Source organism: Cyanistes caeruleus, chromosome 1 (assembly GCF_971803275.1).
Source record: "Cyanistes caeruleus chromosome 1, bCyaCae1.hap1.1, whole genome shotgun sequence".
Classification (NCBI taxonomy): Eukaryota; Metazoa; Chordata; class Aves; order Passeriformes; family Paridae; genus Cyanistes; species Cyanistes caeruleus.
The window spans coordinates 30901853-30926531 of NC_141701.1; the positions used below are offsets into that span (position 1 = coordinate 30901853).

General features: G+C 37.3%; 1 long non-coding RNA gene across 3 annotated transcripts in view; it reads left to right on the forward strand.

The window, feature by feature from the left end:
• The first annotated feature begins 6716 nt into the window (after nt 1–6716).
• The window catches only part of LOC111924630 (uncharacterized), a 44937-nt gene continuing 26974 nt past the window's right edge, over nt 6717–24679 (forward strand). Inside the window, exons 1-4 of one of the 3 annotated variants that reach the window (XR_002861755.2) lie at nt 6717–10856; nt 14975–15189; nt 17197–17265; nt 18327–20402. This is a non-coding gene — a long non-coding RNA (uncharacterized LOC111924630). Of the gene's footprint in view, nt 10857–14974; nt 15190–17196; nt 20403–24679 lie in introns of those variants that run through there. The other 2 variants (XR_002861754.2, XR_015285506.1) reach the window with 2 other exon arrangements.

Below are 24679 nucleotides of genomic sequence, written 5' to 3' on the forward strand. Positions count from 1 at the left end.
CTCTATACCCAGACGTTGCTGAGGAGAACTGTACCTTTCAGGGACTCTCGAGCTCTATCTTTTGAAATCAAAAGTCATCTGAGATGGCACTAATCCCTTCAACTCAGGTGTTGTATGAAGCAGATTCCTTGGTCAGTTATGGAGTAGTACAGCTGTCATTATCATTCTTACATAGGGATAAGCACTAAAAATCTCCCTTTGAACTGGGCACTGAAGAGCAGGATCTGAATTCACATGATCAAGACTGACACATGTAGAGTTTCAAGAACCTGGAACAAATCAGAAATCTTTCACAATCCCCTTGGCTAGATACTGCTTGGAGAACCTAAGGAAAGTGGTCTCAAATAAGTACACCTAGTAGGGAAGCAATGCCTCTCTGTGGTTGCCTAGATGTTGTAGGCCTCCAGATCTTGAATCCCGTTTCACACCAGATTTCTAATCCTTCTCTTATTAAAATTTGTTTTTCCCTTGCAAACAGAAACCTCCATTTAGCCCTGTCAAAGTGAAAATGATCTCCAGTCTAGTGATCTAAGCTTTATCTTGTTTTTTTTTATCTTTTTAAATCTTGTTTAAGCTTTTATCTTTGTCTTCTTTCCTCAGTCCTTGGGCACTTCTCCTGATTTTCATGATTATTCAAAGATTATTGAGGGGCCTCACAGTGAAGTCACTTCACTACCCAATGGTCCTTCAAAGGGTCACAAAGATGATGAAGGGACTGAATCATCTCTCTCATGAGGAAAGGCTGAGAGAGTTGGGGCTGTTCAGTCTGGAGAAGAGAAAGCTGAGGAGGATCCCATTAATGTATATAAAAACCTGAATGCAATGTCAAAGAGGATAGGTTGTGTCCTCAGTGGTGCCCAGTGACAGGACCAGAGGTAATGGGATCAGACAGGAGGTTTCCTATGGACATCAGGAAACACTTTTTCATGGTGAGGGTTACTGAACACTGGCACAGGTCCTCAGAGTGGTTGTGAAGTCTTCATCCTTGGAAATATAAAAAAGTGGTATGGACATGGTTCTTGAGAACCAGCTCTAGGTGGCCCTGCATGAAAAGAGAGATTGGACCAATGAGCTCCAGAGGTCCCTTTCAGCCTCAACCATTTTGTGATATTAGAATTTTGAAAAGAAGATCCCGATGACCTCAGCTTCACTGAAGTTCACTTGTCCTACACAGGCTGATTTTAGGAAAGATTTATTACCTAAAAAAGAACAGAGAAACACCAAGTGTAAGACAGGCAAAGCCTTGATTTCCTTTATTCTGTGATGATTTTGTGCCCTATAATCAGGGCAGTAATAATAGGTAGCAGCAGTAAGGGCCAAATAAAGGATCCAGTTAAATAAATAATTAGTTCTAGAAGTTTAATTTGAATTTTGAATACAAAATAAAAATGCACATTTTCAAAATTTTGCTTGGATGAACCTGTAATTTGTTTGAATTTACTGGAAATAAAAGCAAAGAAAAATCATCAAATGAAGAAGAAACAACAAATGGAGAAGAAAACCAGACTGATATAATCTTTGATTTTCTTCTATGAAAAAAGTTTAGAATTCTAAAGTCTTCCATTTCAAGCTGAAACATGCTTCCTTCATGTTCCCATCAAGTACTACAGCTGTGGCATAACGTGGAACAAGGCGAGATCTTATGCTTAAAATTAAACAACAAATACACAAAACCTCAAAACGCTAACCCAAAAGAAAATCCACACCCAAATGGATCAGCTATACTAGTAGGAAAGTAACAAGTCAAGTGGAGTAATCATTCAGCTATAGCTGAAGCTAAATTCTGCATCAGCTCACTGCCTATCAAGAATAATTCATGTAAGCCACATACTGCATGGTCACTTATCTGGGCTTCAGGCCATCTTTCTTCTGTTTGATCTGAGGCAAGAACTTGGAAACAGGCTTCACTTCTCAAGATGGATTAGTGGAATGGCTACTGGGATTTTTTTTGCTATAGACATCCCACTGTATAATCCATTTTAGATTTGCTGGTAAACAAAAGGAGAATTAGAGCAAGATGCTCTATGCCTTTACACCTAGGCCACTTAGAAGGGGTGCAAGTATTTCTGTGAACATAAATGTATGTCTTAGAGTTTTTTGGGTTTTGTTGATAATTTTCCATTGGAAATCCTCATTTTAGCATCTCAGAGTCTGTCTTTCTGGATGCCAGTCCCTTGAGTCCTACGTCACCATAGTAGCCCCAATTGCTTTCTTCAGCAGAAAACAGTCTTGCCTTCTACTATATGTTCAGATACTGACTTAGAATGTGTTTTTATGGACAAGATTTTCAGTTCCAGGATTGTTCCCTTCTTCTGAAAACAAAGAAATTTATCTGCATCACACTGGTACACTGCACTAAGCCCATCTACATGGCTACAGATTGCCAGTGCTCATTGACAATTTTGCACTGTTCTGCCCAGTCAGTTAAGCCTGTACTTGTAGCAGAGAAATTATTAAAAAGGACTATGACTATTTAACCCTATCAGTCCTTTATAACAAGTCAAGCAACTAGTTCTGGAGACCCTTAGCCAAACTTCAAAAAAATATTTTCCTCCAATTGCTTCTCATATGATATAAGTTAATTTTTATGTTATATTCCCAGAGATCTCTGTTGACCAGATGTTAGCAAGCATGCTGTGGCTGCGGAAAACATATCAGGAAGTCAAACAGACCAAAATTCTTGTTTTTCCATGAATTTACTTGCTGATATAGAAAGACCTTTTCAAGATACCAGGTTTTTTATACCTGCCCATTAAGAACAGCTTTCCAACAAGACAACTTTTTAAGTTTTAGTTTCATCTTTTGATATTTATATTAAAGAAAAGGGCTATCAGGAGATAGACTTAAAAGAATAAAATGGTTTTTCAGACCTCTGAAACAATCACTGTCTGAAGCTGGTTTTCGAGCAAACACCATGTAAATAGGAGATAAACCTGCTCAGGGCTTGAGCCATGCCTATTATTTTACACCCAAACAACAGCAAAGAGTGCCAGGTCTTCTATTTAAAAATGTTGGTACAATATTCCTGAAGGAAACCACAGATTTTATTCTTCTGCATGCAGGACAAACTAAAATACTTGTTTTTTTTTGGTGTTCAAGATAGTTTTCTAATTAGCCTTATGTGATCCTAACAGCTTCTTTAAAACAAAGCATTATTTATATTCTCAAAGAAGCATAACAAGCATAGCAAGTGGATGAAGTAGTAACAGCCATATGCCCTCACTGCTTAACCATATTTATTTTACTGTTGACAAGTTCCACTCAGCTGACACAATTCATAGGTGAGGGTTATTGCCAGTCTTGGCAATATGGACCCAAATACATGTGTTTTCTTCAGGTGCTGATACTTACACCATTTTTTAAGAGACTTTAATAGATTACTGTCCCCTTTGATCTCAGATTTGGGCTAGGTAGATAAGACATTGTTAAGCTTGTCTGACTTCTCTTAATAGCCAGGTATAAGGAATACAGACAGAGTTTCCAGGTTCTCTATTGTTTCAAGAAGACTACTTCTTAATCTGCCTAATAATTTATTTTCTTCAGCATTTTTTGCCTTCATCAAACATTCCCCAAAACTTTTCTTGGAACAACCCACCCAGGCAGGATAAGCTCAATGAAATTAACTCCAGGGCCAGAGTTGGTATTCATAAAAATAATTCAGATGTCTCCTGCTCTTCAGCAACCAGTGAGTATTACTGATATGATGGTCCAGTGGCTCAAAGAGGTAAAGATGCATTAGTGTCAAAGTTGTTTCCATTTACAAGAGAGGTTAATTTTGCATAGCACAATGTGGTGGAGAAAACAGCGGTGTTGGCCCCAGAGCCTATGGAGCAGACTATATTGTATATGAGCAAGAGATGGAGGTCTTTGATAAGAGATGATGCAGGGGGGTGGCTTTAATGCTCCAATTCATTTTCTGTGTGAGAGGGAGGGATGGCCTATTGAAAGTTTCATTTTAGGCCAGTTAACTAATACTGCCCCTTACTGATTCTTCAGCCATGCTCAATTAGAGAGAATCCTTTGTCCTGACACCAGTCAGGATTACTACAATTCATCAACTTTACCCTGAAGAGTGCTTTTATACCAGCTAGACCTCTTAGCTCTAGCTGTGAAATGCCTAGTCACAAGGTTGCCAGTAGATAATTTTCCTCATCCCTGTAAATAGTGGGCCACTATAGGTACATATTCAAAGCTAACTAATAATAGTCAATTCATTGTAAATATGTAGCAAGTGTTGTATATTTGGAAATTAATTCAGAGTAGCTGTTAGCACATGTATTAAGCTGTACCAGAAGTGCAGAAATACATCAAATAGGAAGGCGAGATTTTTTAAAAGACATTAACAACTTCAATGCAAGGAGTAGTTGAGCTTGTCAGATGAGAGAGCTGCTATACCCTCAAAATAGCTTTACAACAGTTTGGACAAAGGCTCTGAAAAAAAACCTCATTGGCTTCAGAGTCAGGAACAAGTAACCACAGACAACACAATATATCAGTTGTTGCAGCTGAAAAAAAGCCAGGCTTTGCCAACACAGCTTGTAAACTACAGAAGGTCAAATCCCAGTGATTCAAAACATTTGCATACACTGCTATGAAAACCAAATGTTTTCCCTTTAATTCAAATGAACATGAAAATTAAACTAACAATAAAAATTGAAATGAAAATTCTGGCAAGCATGCTGACATGCATAAAAGAATAAGGTTTCTTTGCAGCATTAATTAAAGTGTGAGTCATAGTAGAGAGTATCTCATTGCAACCATTAACTAGTGGTGATGTGCTAGACTTCAGTTAGACCAATGAGTACTGTAGAGATTTTAGCTGTCTTTCATGATTATAGTTGAGGAAACTGTTGATCACCAGTTATAACCTTGTATTCAAAAGGCCAGAAGCAATTCAAATAGTTCATCACTTAATATGGCTGACTTTTTCTTTTGAAAAAAATATGTCAACAAAATTTTCACAGGCTGAAACAGCCCTGCTAGAGAATAGCATTTAAAAATTTGAATTTTTAATATTTTTATTTACTTAAAGACATTTAAATATTGGATATTTTATTCTATTATATATTTCTTTACAAGATCCTCTGATATGGACAGAAAACCAAAAATAAAAGCACTTTCAAAGTACTGGGAATAGGCTAACCATAATATGTAGAAAATATGTTATACTGCCTAACTAAAAGTCTGATAGCAGAAAAAAAAATAGTTATAGCATTTTTACTTTCAGGAAATGACAAAATTACATGATGAATTGGGACAAATAATGTACAGTAGTGTGGGCTTGCAGTCCAGAAAGGCAACCATACCTTGGTCTGCATCAAAAGCAGCATAACCAGTAGGTTAAGGGAAATGATTCTGCCCCTCTGCTCTCAAGAGACTCCAGCTGGAGAGCTGCATCCAGCTCTGGGGTCCTTAACACAAGAGCACATGGACTTTTTGGAGTGTATCCAGAGGAGGGCTGTAAAAATGACCAGAGGTCTGGAACACTTCTCAGATGAAGACAGGCTAAAAGAGTTGGTGCTGTTCATCTTGAGAAGAAGGATACAGGAAGACCTTATAGCACCTTCCAATACCTAAAGGGGGCTACAATAGAGCCAGAGAGGGATTTTTGGCAAGACAATGTTGCGACAGGACAAGGAACAATAATTTAATTTAGATTAGACATTAATTAGATGTAGAAATTATATACTATGAGGATGGTGAGGCACTGGAACAGATGTCTCAGAGAAGTTGTGGATGCCCCATCCCTGGAACTGTTCAAAGCCAGGCTGGACTGGGCTCTGAGCAACCAGGTTTAGTGGAAGGAGTCCAGGCCTATGGCAGAGGAGCTACAACTCCTCTATTGGTCACTAAGTTTCATTCCAACCCAAACCATTCTGTGATTCTATGAAGTAATGAATAGCAACTAAGTAATATTTTTTTATAAAATTCAAAATTATTTTTTACTAAAGTCAGTGTGGCCTTTGTATTGATTTAGATAGAAGCACAAAATACTTGAAAGTTAGCACATTAGTAAATATTTCAAAAAAACCCATAACCCTAAAGCAAAGCGAACAGAAAAATGAATTAATAAAATAAGCTAAGTTCTGGACATTGTTCAAGAAATTGTAGAGTATATGTGGTTATACTGTTAAGTAAGGTTCTTTTCAAAGTATTTTTTCTACCCACTGCAGATGAATAGAACCAGCAAAGCTATTTAAGAAAAAGGTAGGTCTGAACAGAGACATGTGGCTCTTGCTGCATGCTGTAGACTGTTTAGTATTCAATGACCATGATGATCACAATGATCAAACTTTAATTCCACTTTTCTAGCAAGGATTCATTGAAATGTTTTCCATGTCTTTAGCAAATGTTGGATTTCAGTGGTTAAATAAGTGGATTTTTGGTAGATTTTGGTATACAAAAACACAGTCCCTTTTTTCTTGGTAATGTAAAGAGATATAATTTAATTTAATTTTTCACCTCCATTTCAAATTTTGTCTAGCACCAGAAACATCTATCCACAGCTTAAGCAAAAAAAATAAAGAATGCACCTCACTTTTCAAGAATTTCTGTTTTTCACTGCCAGTTCTCTCCCCTGCCATATTTTTGTCACAACTCATTCACAGTGGCCTTCCTGTGAGCTGCACGTGGAGGAAAGTCAGAATTAGGTCACAGACATATAGACTCACACATGTATCTGTACAAAAGTCTCTGTATTTATGAAAAGTTTGGGACAAATACAATCTCTGGTGTCAGTGAGTCAATTAACCTTCAAATGCTGTATTTCTTAGGCATTCAGGTGCTAGTATGTATTGCCTCCTACATACTGCATTAGTAACAAAGACAATTCTTCTCTGGTACTCTATGTGTCTCTTCTACCTCAAAACAAACAATTTAAAATAATTAAAGGAAAAAGATAGAAACTCAATTATCCTGTATGGCATGGCATACATTTTAGACAACCTCATTTGATGTGTTTTACTTAATTTACTTTAACAACAAACCAAGATCCTAGGGAAAAAAAAGAAGTTTGCACATAGTGCTCTGGAAACCTGAATGCTTCTAATGTACTAGATATGATTTCTGAACTGAAGAGAATTTTCTGAGTGTCATTACTGTGTCTGCCTTCTCAGCAATCACAGAGGCTCACATCTATCATTTCCTTTGTTCAGTGAGAGACAGACTTCTTGCCATGAGAAAAAAAATAAAGGGAAAGACTGGAAATATTTACTGTGATTCAATGGAAAAAAAATTAAAGAACCAGTCAAAATACTCCCTGCAATTTATATCTTAGAGAGTTACATATAAATTGGTCCATATAAATATATATATGTACATACACACACACACACACATACATGTTTATTAATTATACTGGTGAAAGTAATATTTGATACATTTAAAACCTGTTAAAATACTTTTGTAATATAATATATTCTGTGGGTTTTTTATCTATCATTGAAAAAATCCATGTACTTTTAAAATAATAACTTGATGAAATATGTGAGATGATAACACAATACTGTGTTTTCATTTACACTCATCCCTTTCGAGAGTTATTCAAATTAATCATCTTAAATGGAAAGTATATTAGTTGTTTTTCAGACCATTTTAGTTATGTTTTTAGTGCATTACTCATTTTTTAAAAACAGATTTTCCCTGGAACTGGCTACATTTTTTAAAATACCTTATCACACTGGATGCATGCAAGAGACATCTACGTTCTTCGAAAGAGACATTCAATTAGAAAATTTGACTTCAAGATTTTTGTCCTAACTGGAAATTTTTTAATGAACTGGCATTGGCGAAAAATGCTGCATTTTTATTCTTCAGATGCATTTGCCAGCACTTGGGACAGCTGTTTGCACTTCTTTGTTGCACTTGTTGGGCAGTGATGCCATTCTTAGGCATCACACTGCAGGGAAGTGAGTCGCTCACATGCACACATGACCCTTCTCAGCCCTTAGCTGAAGAAGATAACATATATTAGTGTATACATTTGAGACAAAAAAGGGTTTTATCTTCCTGGAGCATTTTCAAAGAGATTGAGTAGCACCCTGGGAATCCTCAACTGACTTTTTCACTTTCTAGATACCTTTATATGCTCCTTCTTCCCACATACGGTTTACTTTTTTGGCTGGTGATGTGCAGTCATAAACAGAGACTACCTTTGGCCACCAGTTGCACTGAGGATGCTGCCCACCCTGGGATTTCAGATCTGCTGACTTAATTTTTTAGCACAAGAGATGGGGATTGTTTTCATCTTCCTAAATCTCTGCAGCATGAAAGTATTAGGCAAACTATTACTCTAGGAGTATTACTCTAGGAGTCTCTTCAGTATCATGTCAAAATAACTCAGAAATGTTCTGAAAAAGTAAAGGAGTAACTTTATTTTACAACTTATGTAACTGCAGTTTAAAAGATGAAGAAGGTAAGTACCAAATTATTTACACAAATGTATATCAAATAATACTAATGTAAAGGTACAATCTTATTAATTGACACTTGTATCTATGCTTCAACCAGTTTTATGAAGAATTATATAAAATAGGGGCACATTTGTCCTGATTTTTTTCCTGAATTCTTACTGTTTCTTTGGTGCCAGTGTCAGTTGCTAAGTATGTCTTTTCCTTTTTTAAATACTAAGTATCTCCAGGTCACTTTCAAAAATAAAGTTCCCCTTCTCCCACAAGTATATGCTACAAGGGTAGAATAACCATTGACATCCCCTATAACAGCAGACAACGTATCATTACTAAAATTATTCTTTCTCAGGCTTTTTTCCAGTTAAAATACCTACTGTGACACAGGTGAGAAGCCACAGCTACTGAGTATATATTGAAGCCAACTGCCTCATTTTTTTTTCTTTCAAATACTAATAAAATATAGGAATGAAGGGGGATTTCCCTCCCTCATTAAAAACATAATTTGTACAAAAGTTATGAATCAAGAACTTTTTAAACATATTCTCCCTTCTTTTCATCTCTCCTTTATTGACAAAAAGCTAATGTATCACTGAGATGAAGTGGATCGGTTCTGAGTTGTGATAAACCTGTGTGCTGCTGTCTGAATTGATATAGTTCAGCCCTGTGAATCTTTAAGAGATGCACTGAGAGTGGAATGAGATCATCTACCTGAAATTATCTGTTTTGAGATTCAATGGCTGCAAAGAGTGGGTGAAAATCTTCACGAACACTTGCTTCAGGAAAAGGAAGTATGCTGAGCATGACTGAAAAGGCAGCCATGGCTTTTCAATGTGATATATAGGTCCATTACACCTTACAGGAACAGCCACTGGTAGTAGCAAAAATACAGGCAGGTTTAAGTAACTAGGCTGCACTAGCAGCATTTTCAGCCAAGCAAAGGAATTGTGTCACAAACTAGCACTTTTCTTTCTGTTTTTGTTCTCTGCCTTTTTCAGAATTTGCTGCTAAGCTAGAACCTGTCCCTTCCTTCTCTACAGCTCACCTGTGACTTGAACAGTTTTGTGATGGATCAGATAACACACAATGTAGATAAACAGCAATCCTGCATCTCTCACGTTAGTTTTAATGGTGCTATCCACTGTGTTTCATTGTGTGCTTTGGCTCAAAAGGTGAAATGAGTCTGCTTTTCTGTAAAAATTAACTGGCAGTGCTCAGTAATTCAGTAATCAGTATTTGGTAACTGGTATTTTTATTAAGTTCAATATGGCTTTCAACCCGAAAGCCCAGCCTTGAATGCAGTGCTTAGTAATGCCACTTGTTTACATAGTTTTACATCCCATTCACTTTTGTCTGATTCTTACAGCTTTAAGTGCACTGAGAGAGCAGTGAGAATGACATGAAGTCAGTGTGCTTTCTGACCCATATAAGGCAGAACTAGATGCTTACTGTGCTCTTTTAGGGTGAATACCTGGGGTGGAGCTTTAAGTCTGTCTTCTGATGCCAGGCATTATGTTTTATATGTTATTTCATTTCTAGAGCCCTGGTTGTGCAGCTTTAAGTCTGTCTTCTGATGCCAGGCATTATGTTTTATATGTTATTTCATTTCTAGAACCCTGTTTGTGCATCATGATCTGGGTGCAGTACAGAGGAGATTCAGCTATCTCTTCCTACTCCTCTGTTCCCCAGCTCTCAGACTTCCTCTTCTCCTCAGCCACCAGGCAATGAAAATGCTCTGGCAGGGTACTTTAAATATATTATTGCTTCTGGGCTTTTTGCTGATTGGAAGGAGTTGTGCAGTAAAAAGGTGCAGAGATGTTAGTGTGATAAATGGGAATATATAGACCGGGATGCTTGGCAGGGCTGAAAAAATACTGTCATGTGCATTCAAGATGGAAGGGAAGGGAGGGGAGGGAGACACGAGCTGTTCAAGAGAGCGGCAGCCACCTACAAACCTAATCCAAATAAGCAGAGGGACGTACCCCTCCGGTTTGCACCATCACAGAGGGATCAAAGAGAATAGCAGCCCTTGCTGGGTCCGTATGAGCCCGTGCCACAGAGCCCCCCCTCAGCGGGAGCAGGCCCGGCAGGGGCCCGGGTCACCTCGCCGTCCCCTCGGCCCAGCGCCGCGGCTGCGGCTGGGGGTGGGCAGGAGCAACACGCCGCAGCCTCAAAGGCTGGAGCAGCCAATGCACTTCTCCAAGGCCGACACAGAGCTCCAGGAGACAGCGAGGCTGCCTGAGGCACCGTGCCTCCCGGAGCTCCTGCCGAGCGGCGCGGCTCTGCATCCCAATGCTGGGCCGCCACCGTGACACACGACCCGGGCCGGCTGAGGGAAGGAGCCCGCTTGGCACATTATTATGCATCCTCTTTAGGACTCCAGGGGAGGCACGGCGTTCAGCTGGACTTCTACTGGATGAAAACTGAAAATATCTGTAAATGATTAAAATGGTAGGAGAGAAACAATCATAAATATTCATCATCTATCACTACTGATTTATTTTCTTAATGCTGTTGTTACTCATAGGACCAGATCTGCCTTGTTTTGGCTTCAGTAGCACGTGTACAGCACACTAGAATTTAGAAATAATTATGTTTGTATAAATTTAAAACATCACATAGTAAAAGGGAGTTATAGGTATGACCTCTGTGACATGCTGTCAGATTTTTTTATGTTATCTCCAAAATGTAACAAACAAAAGCACATGGTATTAGGAAGGTTCTGTACTTTTCAAACACACCTTTACAAGTAGCACTAAGGGAATATGATGCTTTAAGAATTAATGCAACAGCTTGACCTGTTCCAGAGCACTGCCTAATTATTATTTTAATGCTATTTCAGCAAGATATTTCTTCTTTGTTTTTTTTTTTTCTTTTGTTTTGCTTTGCTTTCAAATGAAAGGAGTTGCATTTATCGCTCTTGTGTATCCAGCAAGGTTTCATCATATATTATTTTGTTGGAATTCACAGAGCTGTATTTAAGAGTGAGATGAATACCGATATATTTGAGGTACCTGAAATTTAAGAGAAAAACAGTGTAATATTGAAAAAATCTGTTGTTCATCTGGTATTACTTTTTTTTTTTCAAAAAAAAAAATCTCCTCTAGTTTTCAGGTCTGTTATGATGTCATATTTTGCAGAGAAACTATTAATCTACAATCTATGGCGATAAATAGGAAACAATTGCAGTTTTTCATACAACAAACCACTGTCCTTCTATTTACCAAACAAGACAAGTTTTCTGAAACATAGGGGTTGTTTTTATTTTTTTTTTTTTTTTGTAGTTATGTGGCTCAGATCCAGCAAGCAAACCTGTTTTACTGATGGGGTCTCTACTTATCCAGTGTTTCTGTCATCAGCCTGACCTTGCAGCTTTCTACAGTGCCATTATACCCTGGGTGCTGGCTTATTTTCATACAGCAGCCCCCAACTACTTGATCCCACTTCATCTACTTCATGGACACAGACATTTGTTGGGCTTATTAGCTCAGCAGGAGCCTTATCATATTTTGTATCTGAGGCTGTTGGAGATGTCAAGAGATGGAAATGCTGTGTAGCTTTTTATCCTCTCTTCTTGCACTTTCTCTGAGAGCCCAACAGTGCATTTGGATTCAATGCTCTCCTGCCACTAGCTGCTGAGATCTCTTTAAATATGTCTAGCTTTGCCATCTGTACCAATAACACTGCAAAGGCTTAGCCATGATTAGGCTGTCAAGATTTATTAAGTTAAAAAGTATCAAAGTTTCTTGCTGCAACCCCAGACCTTTTAAGAGTCCACCTTCTTTAGAAACCCTTCCCCCTCCTGACTAACACTACAGTCAATGTGCTTCGCTTGACCTTGACCAACATATGCACCCGGGGAACACTAATGAATTTGGGCCAATTCATCTTGGAACTCCAAATTTAATCAAGCTGACATGCCAGGGAAAGCAGACTGTAATTAACTCCTAGCATTTTAGGTAATCTGTAAATTTCATAAACTTAGCTCAATCTGTTTCTGTGGTATTAAGCATGTTTTTGTGGATTTGTTTAACAGAATAAAATTGTTAAAATAATAAAATAATAACAATTAAAAAGAAAGTGATGTATCATAACATTAAATCCTTTCAAAAATTAATATTAGTCCAGCAGAATAGGATGCCACCAAACAATGTATACTTAGTAGCCTGCCTAGTAAAACCAACTGAATCCAGTGTTATCATTTCTTTTTGAAAATGTGTCATCCACTCATTTCATGATGTGCATGTTATGAAAATGTACAATCAGTGAAAATAAAATAGAAAAAATCCCTTGCTCAGTGTTATCTTTCAGTTGGTTTAATTTTGATGAAGAAAAGACAGGAGCATTAAAAACTAGCCCATAGGGCTCCTGTTTTGTTCTGCTTCATTTTATTATTATTTGTATAATGGTAGCACTCAGAGGTCCTGGCCAGGATCAAGGTCCCACTGTGTGAAGTGCTGTATGAATGCAAAGTTCCAGCCCTGAGGGGAAAAAAAAAAAAAAAAAAAAAAAAAAAAAAAAAAAAAAAAGGAAAAAAAAAGAAATACACTAAAATATTGATTAAAATTAAAAAAAAAGAGAAAGAAAAATAAACTCCAACAACCCGCTCACCATCTTAAAACAGGTTTTTCTGAGACTAAATCTTCAGGCTGAAATAGTTAATCTGACTATTATGTTTATTCTTTTCATATCTGCATGCAGCATCAACAGCACACCTAAGCTCCAGCCTCTCCACAGTGGTCCTGGTAGGTAAGGAATTTTGACGCAACAAGTATAACAGAAGAACCAAGTAAGACCTAAAGCAATCAAATTATTATATATGGATTTAAAATGAAAAAGCCCAACGAATAGAGACTAAAACCATCACTACACTTGCAGCATATCATCCTAGAAATTTTAAAGCTTTGATCTTTTAAACGTAGGAGTTAAGAAAAATATTAAAAACAGGACCATGCCAAAGACTGAAACATACACATACGTGTATACATATTGTATAGACGTATTTCCTGCAGACCTTGTTAAAGGGAAGCAATCAAATAACATCAGATATTGCTTCAATCAAATAAATGTTAATTATTTAAGAGCAGAGGCAGACAAGAGCCAGAGCCATTAATTTAGGTTCCCTTCCTCAAAATGTGCTTCATAAAAATGCCACCTTTTGAAGATCTTTCTACTGTATTTTAACCTAAAAATTCATTAAGTTTTCTAAGGCAGACAGCAGCACAAAGAACTACAGTGAATATAAAGTTCACTTACTCCCATTGATCGTTGTAGTCCTCCTTTTCAAAGAGAAGGATGTACAGCATTTTACTGATAACTAATGAAAATTCTTCACTTTTGCACTTTGTACATACTTAAATAAATGCATATATGAATATATGTACAGGGGATGATGAAAGAAAGCATGTGCCTTAACCTTTTCCTGCTGGTCACTGTGACTAGAAGGGAGGAATAAGGTCTGTGCTCAAATATAACACACACACACACACACACACACACACAGAGTGTTTATGCATGTAATAATCATGTACAGCAACACATATATTCTATAGGATGAGAGTTTTGACTATTCCAAATGTTGATGTCATTTTAGATGGACAAATCAGTCATGCAGTGTCTTTCATGAAAATTTTTCTCATACTGAAGAAACCACAGCATAACACCATATGATCACAGAAGATTTTTTACTGTCTTGTGGCCAGCACAGTCTTTCATTTCTAAATACGCTGGACCAAGGGGAATAAAACCAATTCAAGGCTTCCTTCCTTCACAAGGCTGGAAAAGCTAGGAATAAATTGCTTCTTCTTTCTCTTGGTATATGACTATGCACATGCATGGGTCTCAATTACAAAAACAAATATATGGTTTTTGTGCAAACTCAGAGAGCTGAGCAATGTATCTTATGTGCCCTCAGTCTATAAAAATGCAAAAAAAAAAGTGTACTCAGGCCTCTTTCTTAATGTATAGAGTATCCAGGACTTTATTTTGAACAATACAGAGGAACAATTCAAATATTCAAAAAAGGTGGAGAATCCATAGGCATGGCCAATAATGTGCTATATACTTTCAGAGCTTTAAAAAATGTCTTCACATATGTTATTATGATTTATTAAGCAAATTCTTGACTCTAATAGCTAGTAAAAGCTAGCAAAGTGCAACTGGCTACTTTAATGACCGGAAACATAAATGCTGGTTCACAGAAAGTAATCTCCCAACCATCATAATGTGCAATAGATCATTCAGGACACTAAACACTTGACCAAAATGATCTCACCTGCTGTCAAATAATCACTAAAATTCTTTTCTTGACTGGTCAATGAGAACATTGTGGTGCAAAGATATGGCTTATACCAACATATTGGAGACATCATCATCAGGCTACATGCAGGAGCAGAAAATGCAGATTGTTTAGGTGCTGGTGATGGGTTGTCTCCAGTGACTGGGTGACAAAATACCCAAGGTGGTATACAACCATTTTTATTAAACCTCAGCTGATTGTGAGATGGCTGTCAATCCATAGGTTACCTATATGGAGCCCTGCCTGTATTAATCTTACTTCTTTTTTTCAGAGATCCCTGGAGATAATTGCAATACCACAATCTTGCTGAACTTTCACTAGCTCCATCACCTCCATCACAGCCTCTACAACCAATGTTATCTCCCAGAAGAGGGAGCATATAATTATGAGAAAAGTTTAAATTGATGCAAGGATTTGAGGAGCTAAAAGGCCACTCATAGCTGAACAAGACACTTAAAACTTTAAAACAACCTCCTGAAGGGAAAAGTAAGTTAATGTAAAACACTGAAAGGAGAAATCAGTAATGTTGACTGTACCTTCAACAGAGGATATGCCCTCACCAGCTGATAATGTAGAACAATCTTGAGGCTGCATTAGATTCATTGATAGTCCTGACTACAGAGATAATTGTGGTAAGAAATGGTTGCGCTCCCACTTCCCCAAGAGGCTGTGCCTATTGCTGTCAAAGGAAGATCTGGAAACTGTGATTCATGCTTTTATCTTCTCCATGTTCCTAACTTAGGGCTAAGGGCTACACAGAAGTTTCATCTTGTGCAATACTCAGCAGCCCACCTCTTAAGCAGGAAAACCTGCCAAGAGATCATAATGGAAATCTGCACACTCTAATGGATTTCTGCATTCATTATCCAGATACAAATCAACTTCCTGGTCCTTATATTTAAGGATATTTTAGATACTGGCTTTTAGCCAAGATCTACCATGCAACTTTTCTTATTGGAAATGCTGAAGTGTATGCAACCTATGTTCAAATGCTCAGAAGTGTTTCATGTATTAGGCTTCTGCCCCTGGAAGGAAATTTTAACAGAATTCAAGATGTAGTGTGAATCCAATCATCTCAGAAGCAAATCTTCCTGTAATAGTGTGGCTTTAGGAGGAATGACAAGAAGTGAAAGAAAAGGAAGGAGTAAAGTGAAAAGAAAAAAACTGAAGAAAACATATATGCCTCCAAAACCTGTCACATTATGTACAGATATGGACAGAAGCTTTTTGTAGGCATCCATAATTTACTTTTGAGTGTGAGTTACAGACACAGTACATGTGTTGATTGAATTAGTGGCCTATAAAACTTTCTGCTCAAGAAGCTTATTATCTTAGGGTGCTCATATGATATGCTGAGAAAGAGCAAAAAGAAAGAGAGAGATGAGTTGGGATGGAGAGAAAACTTACACAGTTGCAAGGGAAGTAGAAAAAAGTATTTTGGTATTGATCCTCACACATATTCAACTCTTTTGGCTACTGAAGCTGACCTACCAAATATTTTCTTTAAAACAAAGAAAGAAGGGGAAGAAGAATGAGGAAAAGAGAGTAGAGTATCAGCTAACAGGAGTTAGAACCATAATTTAGTATTTTTACATGTCTTTTGTTGCAGCATTAAGTCACACATACTTTGTGCAAATCTAGGAACTACCTGGTCACAGGATTCACATTGTAGCTAGCTCTAAAAGTGTATGGTGTGTATCTGCTGCTGCAGTAAGAGCTTATTTTGGTCTTTTCAGTAATGTTTAGAGGAAAATATCAATCAAAAGAAATCCTCATTCCTAGGTCTAAATGCCAGCATAAATGATTATTGTGAATCAAAATTGCTTTGTTGTATTTTTATTTTTTCAAGTTAATATATTTCCCAAGCACATTAAAGTGAAAATCTAGTGTTAAGAAAAGACAGAGGATGCAACAAGATCCTAAACTGTAAACTTTTTGTCAGGATCAGTGTTCTCTGAATTTGAGCTTTTACTGCTCTAAATTGCTTGTGTTCAAAGTAAAGAACTTTGAAACTGAGGGCACAAAACCTATTAATTCTATTGTATTATAACAGTATGGTAAGCTTATCTACTGTCTGGTTTCCTTCTGGTCTGCCTAGTTTTATTCTAGCTCCTCCCAGCTCTGTCAGAGCTACTAAGCATGGACACATGCATAAGCAGTGGCCTAGGTGACCATTAAAGATATTCTGTGGTGGAATCTTTACACAAATTAGCAGGCACATTCTGTCTCATCAAGAGACGTGGCTTTCTCCTTGCTACTCTACATCTGAGTTTCACAAACACAGAGATTCAGGGATGAGGCTCCAGTGGAATCACAAAATATTTCCTAGTCTGTCATTACCACAAACCTGGTTGTTAGTGGGGTGGAGTGCTCCATCTAGTTTCTGGCACTAGCACCAAGACTGCTGACAGATTTATGTGAAGCAGAATGCATACACACTTCTAGATTCTACCCAAAATGGTGAAAGTCTTAAATGTTTTTTTTTCCCTACAGATGGACAATCCCAAAGTGAAACCAAGATTATCACATTAAGCGACTCCAATATTGTAAAGCTGAGAACAGGTAAAATGGATAAACATTTTTATTTAAATTCATCCAAATACTATTACAGTTTAGTTGTGTAAGGCAAACAGTAGGCTAGACTATTAAGGCAGGGAAGAAACCAGAATTTTTTTGTCCAAGACCTTATAACCTAAGCAGCATGTAAACAATGAACCTGGTCTTGGGAGATGCTGAGCTCATACATACTACAGTGAGAGATACAATAAAGTAGCCTAGGTTGGATTCCAAGAGCATCCTAATTTACTCTGAGGTGATGAAAGAAGGTTGGTGTTAGATCCTGTTGGATGCAAGAGATAAAAAACCAAAGTGTTAAGAAGTGTTCAGAGGACCAAAGCTAAGAATAATTTTGGGCAGGCTTTTAATAGAGTATAGGATGCTGTTGAAAGAATGAGTAGTGAGTCCTGGATTTCACTAATTAGGTGTAAACCATGAAGGCTGATGCCCAAGTTTTTATGATTTTCCTTCTTTTTCATTTCTGTTTAAGAATCAATGCTCCCACAACATCATGCCTACTTCACTGAGTTTATCTGGGGCAATAGCTGGGGAGATAGCCTCAGGCTTGTGTATAGAGGAATGTGTTTCAGGTCCTGCTTTAGGCTCTGCCAGCATTTGGTTGGGGTTGTCTAGGTGGAGGACATAGATATTAGTAAGCATATATGTGAATTTATGATAGTCTGGCTACTGTGCACAGGCATAACCTTTAGTATAAAGTGAAGTGTGTAGCACCAAACAATGCATACTAGGAATATCCATATAAAAAGATACCTCTTTAGACAGGAATGAAGACAGAGTACTTTCCTTAAGGAACTTATTATCTGAGCACCATATAAAGAAAGAGCCCAGCCCTGTGAGGTGCTGTAGTTAGTGCTCTATTAATTCACTCCCCTGCTTTCTGCATACTAATTTCTTGTGTAGACAAGCAGAATTTAAGCCTTGCAAAACTGTGAATGGTTGAAGTGATCTCATATATCCTTTTTGATGGGACTTCATGCAGGCAGTGTCATCAGTAGCCTAACCATTTAGCTTTGGAAAGCTCCCTCTTACACAGCTGTTGCTTACAGGTGCAAGAGGAACGCCTGCAGCCACAGCTGATAACATTCACGGAGTGTGCCAGTGGTTCTGCCATTGAATGGAAATGAGAAGACTGGGAGATGTCAGGGAAATATATTTTGCTCATGACATCTCACTGTCTAAGAGTCCTCCAGATGTTGGGTGATGTCCTTGTCAGTGCACTAATGCTCTCAGCTCCTAAAACCCAGTATCACTTATTTTTATATGGTGGAAGCAGCTGCTAGAAAAGCTCAGGCATGTTAGAGACACTCCAGAGGGAATATTTCCTTTGCCTCTTCTAGAGCTGCAGGTCCTCATAAGATAGCACACACTACAATGTCATTCAGTGGCTTAGAAAAATCTGCCTGGCCCATAAAACATTCCCAGTTTAGAATTTCCTAGGTGTATCTAGTACAAGGGGTGCAAAAATTATATTTCATAATTTCCCAAACAGATGAGAAATTTCTGGAATTGAACAGTTCTGTTCAGTCCTTTACTCTTTATAAATTTATGAGTGGGTTTGTGGCCTGTCACTAATAGGTCTCTAAATTAATAAGCTGACATGTATTGCAACACTCTCTAGGGCAAACTTCCTTCAAGTTTAGAGTCAAGTGACCTGCCTTATGTCATGATGTGGATTCATCCTTAGCAAAGGATGGAATTTTCAGCCTGCTTTTTGTTCTGTGATAGTTTACAATAAGTCAGCTTCTCATTCTGTGTCATCAGTTAATATTAAAAGCAGAAAAAATAATAATCACTGTCTTCCAGCACTGAACAAGAAAATTAATATCTCCTTTTAATGGGATTTTTGAACGACAGGAAGAGAGAATGAAGATCTTTTACTTTACAGAGTCTTTTAAAGGAGAGCAAAGGTACCACTTTTTCATTACGTGCAGGCCATGGTTAAAGTCTGCAATCTCCACCGCTGCTCAGAGTCAGGAGTCTTGGGCTTCCATGTATGCATACAGAGCTGTGTGCCTGCTTACCACCTCTGGTACTGCCAACCTAACCCTGCTCCAGCAGAAGGATAGGTGGTTATGTTTGCCATGGCACAGCTGGGCCCAGAGGATTGTACTCTAGCTTCCCAGAGACTGCAGATATTCTAAGTATGGGAGGCAGAAGCATATCCTGCACTAAGGGGCTAGGCCGGGCTATTTTTTTTTATACTATTCTCATCTCTTACTCCTTACCCATGAAATTTCTACAAGCCTGTGGTCAAAGGAATGCCTAATCTCACTATGGTAACAGGCCACAAAGAATGGGGAATCATATTGCCAGCTCATTGTATTAATGTGCTTTTTGCCTCCTAAAGAGCTCCATGATTCCTGTCTGCAGACAGGTAAGTCTCATACCCCTCACACCCCCACATGCACCAAGATCATCTGTGTGAGGTGGTACACATTTGTCTTATCTGTACTGGAAGACTTATGTATTGTGGGTTTAACTGGGCCTTTGAAGGGAACAGCATGTGACTAGATATAGTCACAAAAGTATATCAGGCTATTAGTTATTTAAAAATGGTCAAAGAGATAAAAAATCAATTTGGGGGAGGAGGATTGTGAACAGAAATAATGGAGTAAGCACTGCAATACACCCGTCTTCTCTGCACTTAACTGTTCAGTCCCCACATCTGTAGAAGGAAAGCATGCTTTAAATGAGACATTCAGCTGGCATAAATCAGGAAGCATCTCTGAAATCAGTGGTTTCACATCTGTGCATCAGCTAAGCACTGTGTTGCAGACTTTCCATCATTGAAGACCAAATGAGTATGATCGCTGCATATTATACAGGAATTATTTAGTAGGCAGAGGCTAGCTCTCTTGCTAAACAGGAACCTATTACAGAGGGAATGCATTCATATACAGCAGTAAAGTGCCTGCAGTTCTGATTAAATAAAGAGAAAGGCAGAAACCCATGGAAATTAATATTTCTGTAAATCATAAAAGTAAGCCCAAGCTTATTAACAATTTTTATATGCCTTCTATAAAACAGAACCACTATATATGTGAGAAAGAGAGAGAAAGAGAAAGACAAAGAGACAGAGACAGAATGAGAGAGAGAGGAAACCAGAGACAGAGAGATAGAAAGGGAGAAAAATATTTAGGATGCAGAGATAGAAAGGGAGAAAAATGTTTAGGATGCATGCAGCAAAAAAGTATTTTGAACAAGAATAAAAATAAAGATCAGAGTTCAAATTAAACTGCCACAGTCTCTATACATGATCCGCTCATTATATATTTATTGTTTCTTGACTACTGAAAAATGATCACTATCACTGCTATTTTCATGTGACTTTCAAAAAAAAAAAAAAAAGAAAAGGAAAAGAATACATGTTATCTTCTGCATTATCTCCGTAGGCTAGGTTATATACTGCACATAGTTAAACACACAATGATGAAACATTCATATAGGCTGCTCTCATTTCCCAGCTTCTCATTTTTACACAGAGCACCTAGTTTTGCCAGAATCTCTCCCTCCTTTGGCAAGAGGGCAAGCAAGCAGTCATTTCAGAAACTGGTGCCAGCGCTACCTATGAGTCAGCGTGATGTATTTAATGCTCCATTTGTTAGAGGCTAAGTACATTACCCCTAAAGTGCCCTAACCTCTAATGGCTCAGTGCCAGGGAGCCCAAGTCTGGTCCTGAACCTGTATTGCTACTCCACATTTTACTGCAGTGTCAGTTGTCTCTAATACATACACTAGATCTAGGCATCACAGTGCATCGTTTTAACATTAGATTCTGGTATTATGAAATATATCTTTTTCAGAATATTTCCTATTTCCGTGTAACGCATCAAAAATGGGAATGAAAAATTAGTCATGAATTTGAAGTGCAAGAATTTTATGTTTTCATCATTTTGTACTAAAGCTGGAGTAAAAATATAGGTGTTTGTAATATGGTGCATGGATCTGACATATAGCTCTTGATGTTCAGGGTTAAATTTAAATCTACATTGCCTGGTTACCAATCTCCACACTTGCACCCAGGCAGGACTAGGAAAGATTGATGATTGTGATTGTGAGATTAATCCTGTAATGTTTACAAGACTTCTGAGCTGAAACCTGGTTGGTCATATCATGCTATCCAGAGAAGGCCGCTTGGCTTGCCAGGGTAATTTCTTCTGATGCAGTAAATAACTAGGCATAATGAAAATACTCTGATGTATTCTACTGCCTGATTGATGCTCTGCATGCGATATGGCAAAGCAGTGCACTTCCTATCACAAATTTACATATACAAACCAGCAGAAGAAGCATGATAATGTCAGCATCTTCCAGAAGCCCTAGGATGCTACACAATTTTATAGCAGTTATGAATTACTGTTGACCTTTCTGGCCTCTTATACCAGTATGCTAGACTCAAGCATATTGAAAGTCATCAGTCTGAAGCAGTCATTCTTTACATAATTATGGCTATTTGTGTGTGGGAGGATAGTGTTTCTTTTATTGTTAAAAATTAGCATTAAAGAATATCATTGCTGAGATTGAATGGCTCATTTGTTTTAAGCATATATTTTAATAGAAACAGAGAAAAGTATGATTCAAATCCTTCAAATTTTTATAAGTCAAACAATGCCAATATGTGGACTTTTACAATTCAGTACTTAATGAAAGAGCATGGCTTGTGTCCTGGTTTCCTGGTTTTAACACAGACTTTTTTATATATTTTTTATGTTTTTATTTTATTTTTTTTTAGCAGGCTAAAAGGTCTTAGCACTTAGCACTAACGTTTAAACTAAATTTCTTGCTGGATTTTGCAAGTCTAAATTAACAGAAAATATTCAGTACTGGTATAAAAGTCTTTCAAGTACAAATATAGATTAAATCTTTGAAATCATGTAGATGCATTAGTTAAAGGAGCTTCCATATTTCATACTAAATATTTGAATAATCAGGCTTTCAGAACATCACTAAAACACAGCTCCTTATTATCATTTGCATTTTAATGTCCTTAAAATTATTACACTAAGGGAAATGTTTTTGATACATTATAGCATTTCCTCTAAATGTGTGATTATGTTAATGGGTTTTCAATCAGGATCCTAGCCTGACACCATAGGAAAATTTATGCAAAGTTCATACCCTGTCAGGGCCTTTAATCAGGACCATTTATTAGACCCCTGCCTTCTTTGATGGTTGCTGCTCCCTTTATTAAATATACTGACTTGGCCATCTGAAGAAAAGGACAATAAAAGGTTACTGGGGATGAAAGCATGAATGCTATTTGCTCATGTTTCCTTTACAGACACTTCTTCAATAATTAAGGAAGGGCTTTCTTTGGCCTTTTAGGCTTTTGAAGTGCATATCAAACATAACACTTAGTTCTTGTTTTTATGGAATGTTTAATGCACAGATTTAGGCTTAAGCACAAGTAAACTAACTTAGAGGCTGCTAACAGAATTAATTTAAATAATTTTCACAAAAATCACTGCAGTCATGTATGTCTACTGACTAGTTGAGCTATAAAGAAGTGAGGCAATTAAACTTACTGTAATTTAGAGAAATACTGAAAACAATGGGTCCCCCCCTTCTTTTTTTCCTTACACTACTCACTCTTCTAGCTTTTTTCTGGGCAAACCTTAGCATAGCAAAGTCATCACTGCATCTGATAAACAGCTTTCAATGTGAGAACTGTTTCCAAGATCCCTTAATATATATGCTAGTTACTTTATAAAATTATTTAATACACTGCTTAAGGATTTATAGGAGGGTTGAAACTGGCATGAGTGACACTAATTTTTCCCCTGGATCGCATGCAGAGAAAAACACAACAAACAGCAGATCTAACTAAGTAGTATTGACAACCTGGGGTTTGGATACAAATTCAATATGAGAAAACAGACTCACTTCAATGAAATACAAATAAACAACGAATTCTGTTTTGACATGTCTAAATAGGTAGTAGGTGACTGAGAGGCTTGGGTCTCATAGGAAAGCCATTAGTGGAGCATTTGATAGGAAAACGTTTGATTTGAATGCAAGTTGCGTTTCCCCTCAGGGGGTGATCTGAGTGGTATACTGGGGATTCACAGGCGCCCTTTTCACTAGAAAATGCCTGCTGGGCTGTATCTTGATAAATGAAATTTGTAGGATCTCCTAATACTAACAAGTATATAACTATATCATCTATTTAGAAGGCATGCTAATTATATTGGTTCACTGATGTTCATTTTCTCATTCTGCAAAAACATATTAAAAAGTTTTAATAATGAGCACCTGGGTCAATTCCATGTCCAGACTGGAAAAATAATAATACTTCATTAGTTTAATTATCAATATTTATTGCTCTGAAAAAAGGAATTCATTATTTTTCCCCACAAGCAATTGGTAAATATTCAGTGAAGTGATAGGATTGCAGCAAGAAATTAGTTACATAAATGCCACTGACCTGATGTAGGATAGAGTCTTAAGCTAAGAAACTTTAAGCTGAATAGTTCTCTGGCATATTTTTTGCCAGAAATTGTATTCTAAATATTACCATGGCCATGATAAGTATTGATAAAATGAATAATCTCTAACAAGATATTCAGATGAAAAATGAGTGCATCCTTATTAGTATTTAAAATCTACACACCTTTGTGTGCATTTCTTAAGGTGGTAGGTGTTTTTGAAACAAATAGTTTGGTACCTAAATTGTGCAGCTGAAAAAGCAATATATTTGATGAAATGGGAAGATTTTTCTTCTCACATCAGAATCCTACAGAAAAATAATATAAGGTGTTATTTTATACACTAGCATATGACATACCCCCCCAGACCCTTTAAAATTCAAATTGTTTCAATTGCAAAGCAAGAACATTCAAAGAATACAGGACTAAAAATGAATGAGGCACTAAAGAGTTAATGTTCAGAGATGTAGCTTGGAGTTAGGGATTGTTTATGACACCAAAAATGTTGCTGAAGGTAATCTCAGTAAAATGACCCTTCAAAATTAGTATTACATTTAATTGCATGCATGTGGTTCTGATATATCTCATCAGTGTTAAGCATCATTTTATCTTTCTGTTTGTCCACACAAAGAAGCCAGCAGTCTGAATGATACTGGTAATGCCTGTTAGTTTGAAAGCAGAGAATGCACGGTATGCAGCTTAAAGCACATCAAAGAAAATGTAACAGGACCTCAGTATGTCTTCCTATTAGACAACATGTTGTTATTAAGTAGAAATACTATTTCTTGTATTTATGCAGTTTAGCAGATCAGAAGATACCTTTCAGAATTAGTAATTAGTAAAAAAAAACAAAACCAAAACCAAAACAAAACAACCAGAATATTTTGCCTTTCAGTGAGGTAGACAAATGAAAAAAAGAATGTTACACTTCCATGAATAAAGAAAGCAGGAGGATATTAATTCATGTAAGATAC